The sequence below is a fragment of the Pristiophorus japonicus genome, chromosome 14 (genome assembly GCF_044704955.1).
Source record: "Pristiophorus japonicus isolate sPriJap1 chromosome 14, sPriJap1.hap1, whole genome shotgun sequence".
In the NCBI taxonomy this organism is placed as follows: domain Eukaryota; kingdom Metazoa; phylum Chordata; class Chondrichthyes; family Pristiophoridae; genus Pristiophorus; species Pristiophorus japonicus.
The window spans coordinates 32,102,039-32,117,657 of record NC_091990.1 but is presented as its reverse complement, the minus strand read 5'-3'; the positions used below and the strand labels follow the sequence as shown (position 1 = coordinate 32,117,657).

General features: G+C 44.3%; 1 protein-coding gene across 2 annotated transcripts in view; it reads left to right on the top strand.

Annotated features, from left to right (window-relative positions):
• The window catches only part of LOC139279841 (hippocalcin-like protein 1), a 192,390-nt gene that overhangs the window by 172,959 nt on the left and 3,812 nt on the right, over nucleotides 1–15,619 (top strand). The gene's annotated exons all lie outside the window — the stretch shown is intronic.

Sequence of the window (15,619 nt, the reverse complement as noted above, 5' to 3'; positions counted from 1 at the left end):
TTTAAGTAGAATGTAAAATCTGAGGTCATTGAATAATACGTAATGCAAGGTACATGTTGGGATGTTGCGGAGCAGTTATTTTCTAATAACTAGGTGATATCATTTGGCATTGCTAATGGGTAGTCTATACAGGTGCATGGTTGTGCAGTTTAACTGCTAACATGGTCTGTCCCTTTAAGGTCACCGCTGTGGGGAATTGGTGTCGGGGGGGGGGAAGATTGCATTTGTCTCACTGTCATGGCCAGCGTGCTGATTACACTAAGCATGTCTAACAAGAAGAGTGCTATTCATTTTGTCAATTCTTTTCTTTAAGCAGGAATGCAAATGTTTCTAAATGATAAATTGTACCTTTTGATAAAATCAAAGAAATGTTGATGATTTACTTTTCATGAAATATTTGTCAGTGAATGACTGATGTAATTAATGTCTTGCTGATTTAGATATTGATGGAGTCAAGACATTATTTCCTACCTATCATGAGGTTTTCTTTTTAGTTGCTTTTGCAAATTATTTATTCCCTCATGAATTCAACGAGGGAATATAATTACCCTTTAAGAATTGAGCTTTGAAGAATATTGGAAAGATTTAACCTTTTGATTATAATTTCCAGCTTTGTGACAATTGAGTAGATTCAGTCGCTCAATTCAGCCACATACGCAGTCGAATGGAAACACCACTAGCATCTTGATGAATGTGTAATTAGTTTGGCTAAAAAATGTGTGCATGCGGATCAAGATTTATATGGCTGTATATGACAAAAGATCAATTTGGCAGTATTTCTATCTCAGCCCAATTCGTCGCCCCTTGCCAATAAAGGTACAAATGTATCTTTTGCAGGGAGATGCTAGTTTTGGGGATTAATTATTACCAAGTTTTGTTTCTAAATGAAACTGGTCAGTGGACTGACAATAATAGGCAGCCCCTCGGAATCGAGGAAGACTTGCTTTCCACTCCTGAAGTGAGTTCTTTGGTGGTTGAACAGTCCAATACGAGAGCCACAGACCCTGTCACAGGTGGGACTGATAGTCGTTGAGGGAAGGGGTGGGTGGGACTGGTTCGCCACAGGCTAATTTGTACTGATCACAGATACAGTAGAATCCTTTCAACGCTAGGTTAACATTTCCGATATGGCCTTCATCACTTCTAACCTGATTCACATAGACAATATTTCACCGTTGTTGAGCAGATTCAGGCTGCACAAGGGGACTCTTTTGAAGTTTTGTATTCCAGAAGGACTTAACTGTAAGGGGCTGAACATAAGGTATTTTGCTGTACTTTAGGAAGATAGTTCATTTTGGATGAGGTTCTTTCGACCATTCTACGTGGATTGAAAGGATTCAGTAAAATGAGATTGAATTGTAAATTGGTGCATTAGAGTATTAGGATCAACATTCCTGCGTAATGGAATTTATACCGAAGAACTCCCTGCTTGGTTTAGTATTCTGCTTGGATCAAATCGGCATTTATTTGATGATTTGGGAGTGCTCTTATCTCCACGTTGGAAATAATTTGTGTCCACTTGAAATTGCATTAGCAGAGCCCTGCTGGGCTTATCCACTCTCGGGACACTGTGCTGCAATATATTTAAAAGCACCAATGATCGGTGACGTATTTGGAAGTTGGCCAAGAACAGCCTTACAGGAATGAACCAGCCATTCGCTATCAATTGAACTGCGGTTACCCCTCTGCTTGGTTTGAAAAACATTAGAGAAACGTTTCTGGCCTACTGAACATTTGGCTGCTGGTGTCCATTGTTAGTTTCAAAACTCCCTTCATTTTCAGTATAATAGTTGTAGTAGTAAAGGATTTGTTTTCCTGAAGATGGTCTGGTACTGCAGTGCCTCGGTGTACCTCCCATAATATCTGTTGTGTGTTCTTGGTGGGTGATCTAATTGAGGTGTTTAAGATAATTAAAGAAGTTGATAGAGTAGATAGAGAGAGACTATTTCCTCTGGTGGGAGAGTCAAGAACAAGGAGACTATAACCTTAAAATTAGAGTGAAACAGTTCAAGGGTGATGTCAGGAAGCACTTCTTCACTCAAAGGGTAGTGGAAATCTGGAACTCGCTTCCCCAAAAAGCTCCTTTCCCCAAAAGGGGGTCAATTGAAAATTTCAAAACTAAGATTGAGAGATTTTTTTAGGCAAGAGTTTTAATAGTGACCGAACCAATGCGGGTAGATAGAGTTAAGATACGGATCAGCCATGATCTATTGAATGGGGGAACTACTCCTATTGTTATGTAGGTTCTCCAGGGGAAGCACTGAGAATTGGTGCTTCCTGATAAATCTGTTATCAGAAAGTTCTTCTCACAAAGAGTCACCAACACAGAGATTGGGCTTCCTGCTCCAACTGTACAGAGTATTGGTGAGGCCACACCTAGAGTACTGGATGAATGAACTAAGAATGGGCTAAATGGCCTTCCTCATCTATAATTATTTTGTGATCTTGTGAAGTTGTGAGGAAACATTGACGTTAAACTTTGAACACTCCCCTGTATGTCTTACTATAGTACCTTTACATTACTAAAGAGTGGCTGATGGCAAACATATAGCTTCCCCACTATTGACTGCACTTAGAAAGATAAATAACCTGGTCTACATTGTTCTGGCAACAGTGGAGACCCATTTTTTCGTGGATTTGTGAACTACTTCTGTGCTGTAGATTCTGTTCATTGTCCTTTGCAATCAGGGTGTTGGTTTGGTAGGATTGAGGTCAAGACATCATTGGTGCCAAAGCTGCCCAATAATAATGCTAGGTTTGAAATGGAGTAATATCACCATGATGTGTGCATGTACAGAAAACGGGCAATCATATTGCCATTTGGCATCTTAACAGAAAATTCAACTGAATGAGAAAGTAAAGAGAGGAGAGTGGAGCTAGGAGAGTAATATCACTGCCCTCTTGAAACTGGACTTCATATAGCAGCAAGCAAAGTTGCTTTTTCTGGCTAGTTACAGATTCCTGCTTCAACGTCTGTGGGCAGCTCTTCTGACCTTCCTATTGTCTGTAGACTGGCTGTCTTTGCACCACCTAAAAGCAGGTATGCAAAAGGTCAAACAGTGCGAGGGCCATAAAATTACTCTCTGTAGAAATTCTCCAATTTTCTTTCTACCCCCCCTTCCCCCACTCTCCCGAAGGCAATACCAGTTCATATGCAGGTCTAAGAGCACCTTCTGCTAATTCTCCAATTGTCCATTCTTGGTGGATGGGGCTTGATGGTGAGTGCCAGTGGGATATCACTTGGGGGAGGGGCCAACCTCACAACTCAACCCATCCTGACAATTACACATGTGCGCCTCGCAGCAAGGACTGCTGGATAGCAATCGGCAGCAGGAATCCCGGATCATTTATCTCCGAATCCAATAACTCTGAGGCTAACGGTCGCTTCCCAATTGCTATCAGATCAGGAACAGAAAGCCTTGTTAGACTGTGGGACGGATTTTCCAGTCCTTTGCGCTCTGTTTTCTGCCCTGGAACGGCGGCAATGGCGGCAGTGAGGTCTTCTGGGTGGGCGGTCAGCCTCCAGCGCCCCGCGGGGGTTTTCGGGGCCGGTTTGGCGGCAGCGCGGAGCAGTACTCCCGGAAGAGCTGCGCCAGTGTGCAGCGTCCCTGGTTGCGACACTGGCATGCTTTTTGACTCCTGCCCGACCCGTATGCCCCGCAGCGCGCCCCGCAGTGACCACCTGGGAAATCGGGCGGTCCGACCTATACCGACTGCAGAGAGATAAGTCATGTGTGATGGTTTTTCCTTTTTAATATTTTTTGCGATTTATGTTGCGGCGGTGTGGGCTATTGGAAATGTTTTTATGGGGTAGGGGATTTTAGTCCCCCCCTCTCCCAAGGTGTCTCTCGGAGCGCTCCTGATCCGGCTCTTTAGCTCAGGATTTTCCCATGCTAATGTCCAAGAGAGGTGTGCAAAACCTCCCCCTAGCAGTGCGCCCCAGACTCGGGGCCCAGTTGCCCAATTTTGATGACTGTTGCGCAAACTATTCCCGGGCGCAAACTTTATCAAAGCTGAAAATCCCGCCTTATATGCCTCAGTGTTGCACCAGGCAGTGCACGTTGCCACTGAGCAGTTGGGAGAGTCCGGGAAAGATTCTTTTGACAGCTGTTGAGAAAAGAGCGTAATTTTTTGTCTGCTCTGATAATAAACCTGACTACAGTGAGTATCTTGCCCAAGACTCAACATTAAATGAATGGCTTATATATATACGTCTCAAGAGATAAACCACCTAATGTCAGCCTAAATAGCAAATGACCCCTTTAATCTTTTTTTTATAAATGCTGTCTTTCTTGTGAGCTGTGCAAATATTCTGAATGCCGTAAAAAATGTGTGGTGTGTGAATGGACTTAGTCCACCAGTTTACCTGCTAGCAAGTGTTGCAACAAGTAGCAGTGTTACTGTACAACTATTACTGTACAACTGGCACGGGCCAGCCCACACTGTGATCTATGGACAGTAGGAGCATGTGTGCGCACTAGGTCCGTGCAGCAGAGCTTGGTCTCCAGTTGTCTTGGTTAACCCTTGCCACTGGATTGAGACCTAGCTCTGTCGAGCCCGTGTGGTGGCTGGTTTGCAATGGCCACCCCACGTGAAAAGAATCCATTGAAAAACCTGTGAACTCCTCCCTTTTTGGTGTGGAAGTGGGTCATCCTCGATACGAGGGACTGCCTAATATTATACTATATTATTTGGCAGCCCAGCCTTCGAGTTTCTGTTTGCCAGTAATTGAGTGAAGCGTGTCATTTGACTTGACAAGAAAATGAGTGGAGGCATGGCACAGCACTAACTATACTTAAAGTGCCCTCTGCTGGCACATGTTGATCATTTCTGTAGCATTACTGAAGGCGATTCTGATCCATTATGCTTGTTTAAGAGTCACAGAGAGGGTAAAGAGGGATTTTGTCCTCCAGATAAAAAGGAATTAGGTATGGAGCAGCTAACAAGGATATGGAAGAATTTGCATTAATCACAACACATTTGTTTGTTATTCCATGTCTCTTGTCTGATTAAAAGCCACAATTTAATGCTACGTGGGGAATTCCATTCAGATCAAGAGACCTACTACAAAAATTAATAGGAATAATGTGTATATCAGTCCTATTGTCAGTTTATGAGGTGCGGTACAAGGCAGTAAAAGTCACTAATGTCTTGAATGGATGCCAATCTGCCCATTACTGAGTTAGAGGCTTTTATGTTGAGTATGTTACAGTGGTGATGGATGTCGACATGTAGTAAAATAGGACACTAATTAAATGTGTTCTCCAATGAGAGTTCCTTTTGAAGAGAAGGTGCAGGAAAACTTTCTTATTACTAATTCACACCCACTGGATGTCCCAAAGCGCTTTACAATCAATGAAGTCTTTTTTGAAGTGCAGTTACTGTTGTAATACAGGAAATGGGGCAGCCAATTTGCGCACAGCAAGCTTCCAGAAACAGCAATGTGAGAATGACCCAGATAATCTGTTTTAGTGATGTTAATTGAGAGATAAATATTGGCCAGGACACTGAAGATAACTTTCTTCGAAATAGTGCCATGGGATCTTTATATCCACCTGAGAGAGCAGACTTGGTTTACCATCTCCTCCGAGAGACGACACCTCCCTCAGCACTGCACTGGAGTGTCAGCCTAGATTTGAGTGCTCAAATCCCTGGAGTGAGACTTGAACCCACAACCTTCTGACTCAGTCGGGGGTGCTACCAACTGAGCCACTGGCTGTCACTAAAAATAGGTTTTTTTTTGAAGAGGATTGTTTACTGAACCAGGGTTTCTGGAACATGCAGTGGGATATGAGAAATCTTTGCATTGACTGTTGGTGCCGCAGTCTAATTTTTCCAATATTTGTGTTTGAAATAAATACCAGGATCAAGTTTGTCCTGTTGACTGTAAGTCCAGCTGCTTCTTGTTATACTGCCCAATATATCAAAACAAATGATTCTGTTGGTGGAAAGTGGGAAATCACAAGGCATTGTAAATGCTGGGAGATGGCTCCTAGATGCCAGACTCCCAGAATCCATACTAAAACTGTAAAAATGGCTCAAATCAATTCCACCCTAGAACCTGTTTTGGTTTATTTCCTGAAAAACTACTGCTGCAGGAAAATATTCATGTTTTAACTCCTCTTTGACTGTTGTAGCAGCTCTTAATTGAAGCGATAACAGAAAACACAGTGATAATATGGCAGGGGGATGGGAACCTTTGCAGGGAGACAGAAGGAAGTAGAATGGGGGCAGAAGCAAAAGATAGAAAGAAGAAATGTAAAAGTGGAGGGCAGAGAAACCCAAGGCAAAAATCAAAAACATTACAGCAAAATTCTAAAGGAGGAAAGTGTGTTCAGAAGACAAGCCTGGAGACTCTGTGCCTCAATGTGAGGAGTATTTGTAATAAGGTGGACGAATTAACTGCACAGGCAGCAATTAATGAATATGATATAATTGGCATCACGGAGACATGGCTCCAGGGTGACCAAGGCTGGGAACATCCAGGGGTATGCAAAATTCAGGAAGGATAGACGAAAGGAAAAGGAGGTGGGATAGTGTTGCTGGTTAAAGAGGAAATTAATGCAATAGTAAGGAGGGAAATTAGCTTGGACGATGTGGACTCTGTAGAGGTGGAGTTGCGGAATAACAAAGGGCAGAAAACGCTAGTGGGAGTTGTGTATAGACCACCAAACAATAGTAGTGAGGTTGGGGACTGCATCAAACAAGAAATTAGGGATGCGTGCAATAAAGGTACAGCAATTATCATGGGCGACTTTAATCTACATATAGATTAGGCTAACCAAACTGGTAGCAATACGGTGGAGGAGGATTTCCTGGAGTGTATTAGGGATGGTTTTCTAGACCAATATGTCGAGGAACCAACTAGAGGGCTGGCCATCCTAGACTGGGTGATGTGTGATGAGAAAGGACTAATTAGCAATCTTGTTGTGCGAGGCCCCTTGGGGAAGAGTGACCATAACATGGTAGAATTCTTTATTAAGATGGAGAGTGACACAGTTAATTCAGAGACTAGGGTCCTGAGCTTAAGGAAAGATAACTTCGATGGTATGAGATGTGAATTGGCTAGAATAGACTGCCGAATTATACTTAAAGGGTTGACGGTGGATAGGCAATGGCAAACATTTAAAGATCACATGGATGAACTTCAACAATTGTAAATCTCTGTCTGGAGAAAAAATAAAACTGGGAAGGTGGCTCAACCATGGCTAACCAGGAAAATTAAGGATAGTGTTAGATCCAAGGAAGAGGCATATAAATTGGCCAGAAAAAGCAGCAAACCTGAGGACTGGGAGAAATTTAGAATTCAGCAGAGGAGGACAAAGGGTCTAATTAGGAGGGGGAAAATAGAGTATGGGAGGAAGCTTGCTGGGAACATAAAAACTGACTGCAATAGCTTCTATTGATATGTGAAGAGAAAAAGATTAGTGAAGACAAACGTAGGACCCTTCCAGTCAGATTCAGGTGAATTTATAATGGGGAACAAAGAAATGGCAGACCAGTTGAACAAATACTTTGGTTCTGTCTTCACGAAGGAAGACACAAATAACCTTCCGGAAATATTAGGGGACCGAGGGTCTAGTGAGAAGGAGGAAGGAAATCCTTATTAGGCGTGAAATTGTGTTGGGGAAATTGATTGGATTGAAGGCCGATAAATCCCCAGGACCTGATAGTCTACATTCCAGAGTACTTAAGGAAGTGGCCCTAGAAATAGTGGATGCATTGGTGATCATTTTCCAATAGACTATCGACTCTGGATCAGTTCCTATGGACTGGAGGGTAGCTAATGTAACACCACTTTTTAAAAAAGGAGAGAGAAAACGGGTAATTGTAGACCAGTTAGCCTGACATCAATAGTGGGGAAAATGTTGGAATCAATTATTAAAGATGAAATAGCAGCGTATTTGGAAAGCAGTGACAGGATCAGTCCAAGTCAGCATGGATTTATGAAAGGGAAATCATACTTGACAAATCTTCTAGAATTTTTTGAGGATGTAACTATTAGAGTGGACAATGGAAAACCAGTTGATGTGGTGTATTTGGACTTTCAAAAGGCTTTTGACAAGGTCCATACAAGAGATTGGTGTGCAAAATTGAAGTACATGGTATTGGGGGTAGTGTACTGATGTAGATAAAGAACTCGTTGGCAGACAGGAAGCAGAGAGTCGGGATAAACGGATCCTTTTCAGAATGGCAGGCAGTGACTAGTGGGGTGCCGCAGGGCTCAGTGCTGGGACCCCAGCTATTTACAATATACAGTAATGATTCGGATGAAGGAATTGAGTGTAATATCTCCAAGTTTATGGATGACACTAAGCTGGGTGGCGCTGTGAGGAGGACGCTAAGAGGCTGCAGGGTGACTTGGACAGCTTGGGTGAGTGGGCAAATGCATGGCAGATGCAGTATTATGTGGATAAGTGTGAGGTTATCCACTTTTGGTGGCAAAAGCACAAAGGCAGAATATTATCTGAATGGCGGCAGATTAGGAAAAGGGGAGGTGCAACGAGACATGGGTGTCATGATACATCTGTCATTGAAAATTGGCATGCAGGTGCAGCAGGCGGTGAAGAAGGCAAATGGTATGTTGGCCTTCATAACTGGGGGATTTGAGCAGGAAAGGGGCACTGAGGTCAGCCATGATCTTATTGAATGGTGGTGCAGGCTCGAAGGGCTGAATGGCCTACTCCTGCACCTATTTTCTATGTTTCTATGAATGCTGGAAATCAGAAATAAAAGCAGAATATGATGGAAATATTCATCAAAAAAAGAGAAGAGGCAGGTTAACATGTTTGATGTAGACCCTTTGTCAGATGTACTTTGATGAGAGCCTACATCCCGAACAGACACCTTTTTCAGTTCAGTTGGACCTGATGTGTAATTTTGGTTTGTTTTGTGTTATTACCTCTGAATGTGTCATCGGCTGTAAACTGGCGCAGTCACTTCTGTGTCAGCCAATGAATTGCACTTCGTCAGCCAATGAGTTTGAGATGGAGCTGGACATACCACAGGACTTACAGCAAACATTCATTGAGGGTTAAATAGACCCTCTATGAACGACAGCAAACAGAACTCGTGACTGAAACTACAGCAACTTTAATGTGTCAGCCAGTGGCTCAGTGGGTAGCATTCTCACCTCGAGTCAGAAAGTTGCAGGTTCAAATCCTACTCCAGAGATTTGAGCACAAATCTAGACTGACACTCCAGTGCAGTACTGAGGGAGTGCTGCATTGTCAGAGGTGCTGTTTTTAAGAAGACAAGTTAAAGTGAGGTCTCATGTATTCAGGCAGATGTAAAAGATCCCATCGCTGTAATTACAACAGAAAGAAAGACTTACATTTATATTGCACCTTTCACGACCACCGGACATCTCAAAAGTGCTTTAAGGCCAAAGTACTTTGGCAGTGAAGTCATTGTTGTGATATGGGAAACGAGGCAACCAATTTGCGCACAGCAACTCCCACAAACAGCAATGTGATATTGACCAGATAAAATGTTTTTGTTATGTTGATTGAGAAATGAATATTGGCCATGGCATTGGGAATAACTCCGCTCTTCTTCCAGATAGTGCCATGGGATCGTTTACGTTCACCTAAGAGAGCAGACGGGGCTTCGGTTTAATGTCTCATCCGAAAGACGGCACCTCTGACAGTGCAGCACTCCCTCAGCACTGCACTGGGAGTGTCAGCCAAATGTCTACACTTGGCTGTAAAGATGCTTTGAGATGTCCGGTGGTCGTGAAAGACGCTATATAAATGCAAGTCTTTTTAGGTGTGTAAAATCACTTGCAGCAGTGCAGACTCCAGGCACGATTAACGAATTACCCAATTAGTTCCATTCGGGCCGGGGCTGGTGGTGTCACTATCTGCAGCTGCAAACGAGAACAATTAAATACTCAGTTACAGGAGACCATTTAATGCTCTGGTTGTTTATAGCAATTGATCAATCTATCTTTATGCTTCTGCTCCACTCTGCTCCTGCAGTGTTGTAATATTTAGTTCCCATTAATATCACAGCACCGGAGCACATTCCTATCAGCTGTCATTCTGCTCCTTTTGGATAGCTCTCTATCTCTCACTCTCTCTCTCACTACTTCACTCGCCTTATCGCCCTCACCAAGAAATGAGCACTCTGCACGGGACGGAAGGACGGAACATCACGAAGAGCTGAGCCTTGCTTTTCCGCCCCAGTACGGAGCGCAACTCAAACTGGGACTCAAATACCGCATCGGCGGTACAGAATCAGGAGCCACGTCGTACGGGAAGAAGCTGCAAGCAAGTCCGTGGGCAATCGGGGTGAGCATTGTCCACACCTACTCATCCTTAAGACCACTTAGCTGTGTGAAGGGGTGTTGTATGTCCAGCGAAGAGTAACGTCATCAAGGTCCAGGTCAGTGATTGGAGCGTGGGCAGGTACAGCAGGAGCGGCGAGAGACCGTTGAGGGATGTGATCGGGGCCCAGGAGAGGCTTGGGTTCAGGGCCTGGGGCTCAGGGGCAGCACGGGCCAGCCCACACTGCGATATGTGCGCGCACTAGGTCTGTGCAGCAGAGCAGGTCTCCAGTCGTCTTGGATAACCCTTGCCACTGGACCAAGATCTAGCTCTGTCAAGCCCGGGTGGTGGCTGGTGTGTAATGGCCACCACACCTAAAAAAAAAAAAAAAAAAATCCACGCGCAGGCATCTTCCACCCTTCAGGATGTAGTTCGGGACCTGGAATATTATGTCCTTCATTGAAACACCCATGAACTCATCCTTTTTTGGCGTGGAAGCAAGTCATCCTCGTTCCGAGGGACTGCCTATGATGATGATGGATGACATTCTGCTCCTTCAAGCTTGTGTGGAGGCAACAGCCAATAGCCATCCCATGACTAAAGTTCATCCTGTTTTATGCCGGGGCATTCCTGGTGGCAGGATTCTGTGAATCCACCTAGTTTACATTGTGCTTGCTGTCTGCTGCATTGACACCTGCATGTTGGCAAATTCTGGCACTATCACCCTAAAGGCCAACATAAAACCAATTTGACTGGTTCTTCAACTACTACAAGTTCAACAACGCCTGCAACCAGTAAAGACTGTGACTGTGTTTCCATTTTTGGGAAGGGATCCTGAAACATATAAGATTCTGACGGGGCTTGAAAGGGTAGATGCTGAGAGGATGCTTTCCCTCATGGTGGAATCTAGAACTAGGAGGCATAGTTTCAGACAAAGAGGTCACCCATTTAAGATGGTGATGAGGAGGAATTTCTTCTGAGGGTTGTGAATCGTTTGAATTCTCTACCCCGGAGAGCTGTGAAAGCTGGGTCATTGAATATATTCAAGGCTGAGATCGACAGATTCTTGAACTACAGGGGAGTGGAGGGTTATGGGGAACAGGCAGGAAAGTAGAGTTGAGGACAAGATCAGATCAGTCATGATATTAAGTGGCGGAGCAGGCTCGAGGGGACTTATGGCCTGCTACTGCTCCTATTTCTTATGTTCTTATGTCCACATCAAATTCAAAACTGAATTTGCCTGAACAAACAAGGGAGAATTGCAAGCCAGCTTTTCCATCTGGACTCTCAAATAATTTTTCACAGCCTACTTCCTGAAGGTAACTAAATTCTCATCTCCAACCTTATTCAGAACCTTATGAATGTTTTTGTTACCTCTAGACTCGACTATTCCAACACACTCCTGACTAGCCTCCCACATTCCACCCTACGTAAACTACAGGTGATCCAAAACTTGGTTGCCTGTGTCCGACCTCGCACCAAGTCCCGCTCACCCATCACCCCTGCGCTTGCTGACCTACATTGGCTCCCGGTTAAGCAACACCTCGATTTCAAAATTCTCATCCTTGTTTTTAAATCCCTCCATGGCCTCGCCTCTCCCTATCTCTGTAATCTCCTCCAGCCCCCCAATCTCCTGAGATGTCTGGGCTCTAATTCTGCCCTCTTGAGCATCCCTGATTATAATCGCTCAACCATTGGTGGCCGTGTCTTCTATTGCCTAGGCCCCAAGCTCTGGAACTTCCTGTCTAAACCTCTCTGCCTCTCTACCCTCTTTCCGCCTTCAAGACGCTCCTTAAAACCTACCTCTTTGACCAAGCTTATGGTCACCTGAGCTAATTTCTACTTATGCGGCTTGGTGTCAAATTTTTTACCTCATAATATACCTGTGAAGCACCTTGGGACGTTTCACTATGTTAAAGGTGCTATATAAATGCAAGTTGTTATGGGAAAATGTTCAGCTCACAGTGGAGTGAATGAGCGGATTGTTTGATATATTTAATAATGCCGTTTGGTTATTAGGTTTTCATCAGGTTCCATGAATAAAGCCCTCTGGGGGGGATTTTTATTTTCAAGCATACCACCCCATTCCTGCTGAAAAATTAGACAGATGAAAATCACCCCATTTGTATCTGAAGAGTTTCTCTCAGGCCAGAAAACCCCCAGTTGTATTCCCAGGCCGCAAAATTGGAGGTTTTGATGAAAAAAATGGCGGCTGCCTCTCTCCCGCCCCCCTTCTGTTGCGGAATGTGGCAGCCGCCATTTTGGGTAGGTTGACAGCGCTCCTGTTGCCTGCACTTGTTGTCCACATTTAAATGATGCAGATCGTGATGTCAGTCGACGTGCAACGCCTAAATTGACACATGACTCTGATTTTGGACATCGTTGCTCTTGATACCACCCTCTCCAAACCACACACGGAAGAACGTGCATGTAGCAGTACTACAGAGATGCTGCTTAAAGGGAGACATGCATCTTTCAGGCAATGTTCCCTAAAAGCTGTGCAGCTCTCTGCTGGTTCCGCTCAAACCGGGACCGGCTTTTGCAATTAGCTCAAGTGACCATAAGTTTGGTCAAAGAGGTAGGTTTTAAGGAGCGTCTTGAAGGCGGAAAGAGGATAGACAGGGAGTTCCAGGGCTTGGGGCCTAGGCAATAGAAGACACAGCCACCAATGGTTGAGTGATTATAATCAGGGATGATCAAGAGGGCAGAATTAGAGGAACCCAGACATCTCGGGGATTGGGGGGCTGGAGGAGATTACATAAGAACATAAGAAATAGGAACAAGAGTGTAGGCCATGCGGCTCCTCGAGCCTGCTCCGCCATTCAATAAGATCATGGCTGATCTGATCAGCAAGTTCTGTGATTGGGCTGCATAGCCACTGAAAGTGGCCATGTACCCCCCCAAAAAAATGATGGGGGAACATTGCTTTCAGGTAAGTTTAGAATTTGCTTCTAGATTTTCTAAAAAAACATTTTATTGGAGTAGCGGTTTGGTGCTAGTTGTTAAAGTGTGCAGGGAGTGCTGCTGGACACTTTCAAGGCTTTGACTGTTAAAGGAAGGCCTCTGAGAAGACCACTTGTTCACAGTCCTGGGGGCTGTAGTTACAGTCCCCCTTGGGCTGCAATATCACATGGAGATGAAGCAGAAGCAGCAATGGGGACAAGCTGCACCGAGAGAAGAGGAGGAAGCGGAAGGAAGGAGGCAACCCAGACAGCCCCTTTCTGGCTGGGTTATCCAGGATCGAATCATCTGCCTGCAGTACCAGTGAACACCACCCCAATTCCCCGATCAGCATTTTGTCCCACACCTTACCTTACCTTCCCACTTTTACTGACCATCACAGCACCCTCTTGGCCACAATGCTGAAAGCAAATTGTCCAATTAATCTTTATCCACATATGCATCCAATATTACAGAAAAACATCAACTAATCACCCTTGTGCATTTCCTTAGCAACCGTCTTGCGTCTGCTTTTGCCTATCCTAATGTTACGCAGTGGAACCCCAGAGGCTGCAGCATGGCCACTGGAAGGCTGCTGACTTTCAGTGGGGGACACTGCAGATGGCCTTACTGGATGACTGTGAGGAGCTGGTGGCTAGGAGTGTGAAATCGAGTAATTGTGTTTCTTCTTCTTCACTCTCCTCTCCCTTCTTTTGGTGAACCACAAGCTGGTGGTGCAGTTGGTAGGAGACGGCTTTTGAAGATGCATTCACTGATCTTGACCACTCGTCTGAGGTCATGAAACTTCTTTGGTCATTGGAACCAGCAATTGGGGAAAATATTGTTGGCAGTGATGGCCTCAGTGATCTCGTCCCACATCATTCTTTCTGGAGGGCCTACTAGCCCCATGTGGGTAGCGGACCACTATTTTAGTGTTGACCCCCTGCACAAAACTGCGTTCGAGACCCTGGGTGCCCTTTCTCTGCCCTGTTGAGCCATTTGGGTTAGTGCTGAAGCACTTTTAGCATTTTTTTTTCTATGTGCAGAAGCCAGTTCAGCTTTAAGAGCTACAGACTGCCTAGTTCTGAACGGTTTTTTTTTTCAGAAGGCTGTTCAGCTTTAAGAGCTACAGACTGCCTTGAAAAGGAACACGCTAGCTTTAAGTAAAGCCAGCCTCGCTCCAGCCACGCAAACTTGGATCCCCAGCTGAGTGCACAGCCTATCAGCACATTAGTTGCTAGACTGTGCACTACACTCGTAAAGTAGCAGGTAGCACCAAATTGACGTGCTGTCTGCACTTTCTGAACGGGCGTGGGTATATCTCAAGTTGCAGTGCCCATGTCCGTTTTCGTGTGCTACCAAATTTCACCCCTCCCCCCAGTCTGTACTGAGTTAGTTGATTTCAGCCAGGCCAACAGTTTGATCACTATAGCTGTCCAACAATAAATCACCCAGGGATACTGGTCCCGATTGTTACCCAGTGACTCCTGCTATAATGTGTGTATGTGTATGTTGGGGGGTGGGGGTGAGAGAAGGCAAGCTCATATGCTTATCTATTAGGAAATCATGGCAGGTTATAACTTTGTAGTTTGTTTATACTTCCACCGTATCTCACCTCGTAATTTTTTATCATTTAAATTCATATTTATTTTCCAAGATTTTGTAGGTTATCTAGCTTTATTCGGCTTGACAGTTCAGCAAGAATCCAATTCTGAACTCTGGACTTGTAATAACTTTCTAGATCCCATTTAACTTCAAATGAGGAAAATCTAGAGCAAATTTCCGAATTGAACCGTATTGAATGTGAAACAGTTCCATTCTGCAGGGGTTCTCAGGTATGATGCATTTCCTGTGCCTTGAAATGCCTGTAATTTGGGCTTTGCAAAGGATTAAAGATTAGTCTCCTGGACATTGCTGTGAACAACCCTGGAGAAAAATCATAGGGACATTAAAAAATCATTTTATTTCATTTTCTTTAGACACTTTTGTTTATTAGTATAAAAATATTGGAGTTGGGGGTGAAGGTGGTTTGACTGACGGTGAGGAATCAGCCAATCAGCTAATTAAGAGTCTGTTTGCTTTCCATTTGGTGTGGGAAGGTGGTTCACCATGAGGATGGACATTTTGGGCGACCAATGGCGGGAGTGTGGGGGAGGGGCGGTTGGAGGCGGGAGGACAGTTGACGACCCTACCTTCGATAGAGATTTCTAAGAAAATGCAGTGTAATACATGAAGAAATCAATTGTCCATATTGAGAGCACATGCCTCTATTTATTTAAGCGTTGTATAATCCTGCCAAAAGTCCCTTAATTCTACATTGTTCTGTTTTAAATAAAGTTTTATTTATCTACAGTTGAGCATGTTTGCTGTTTCTAACTACAGCAGAGCTAACTTTAATATTAGGTGGAAAA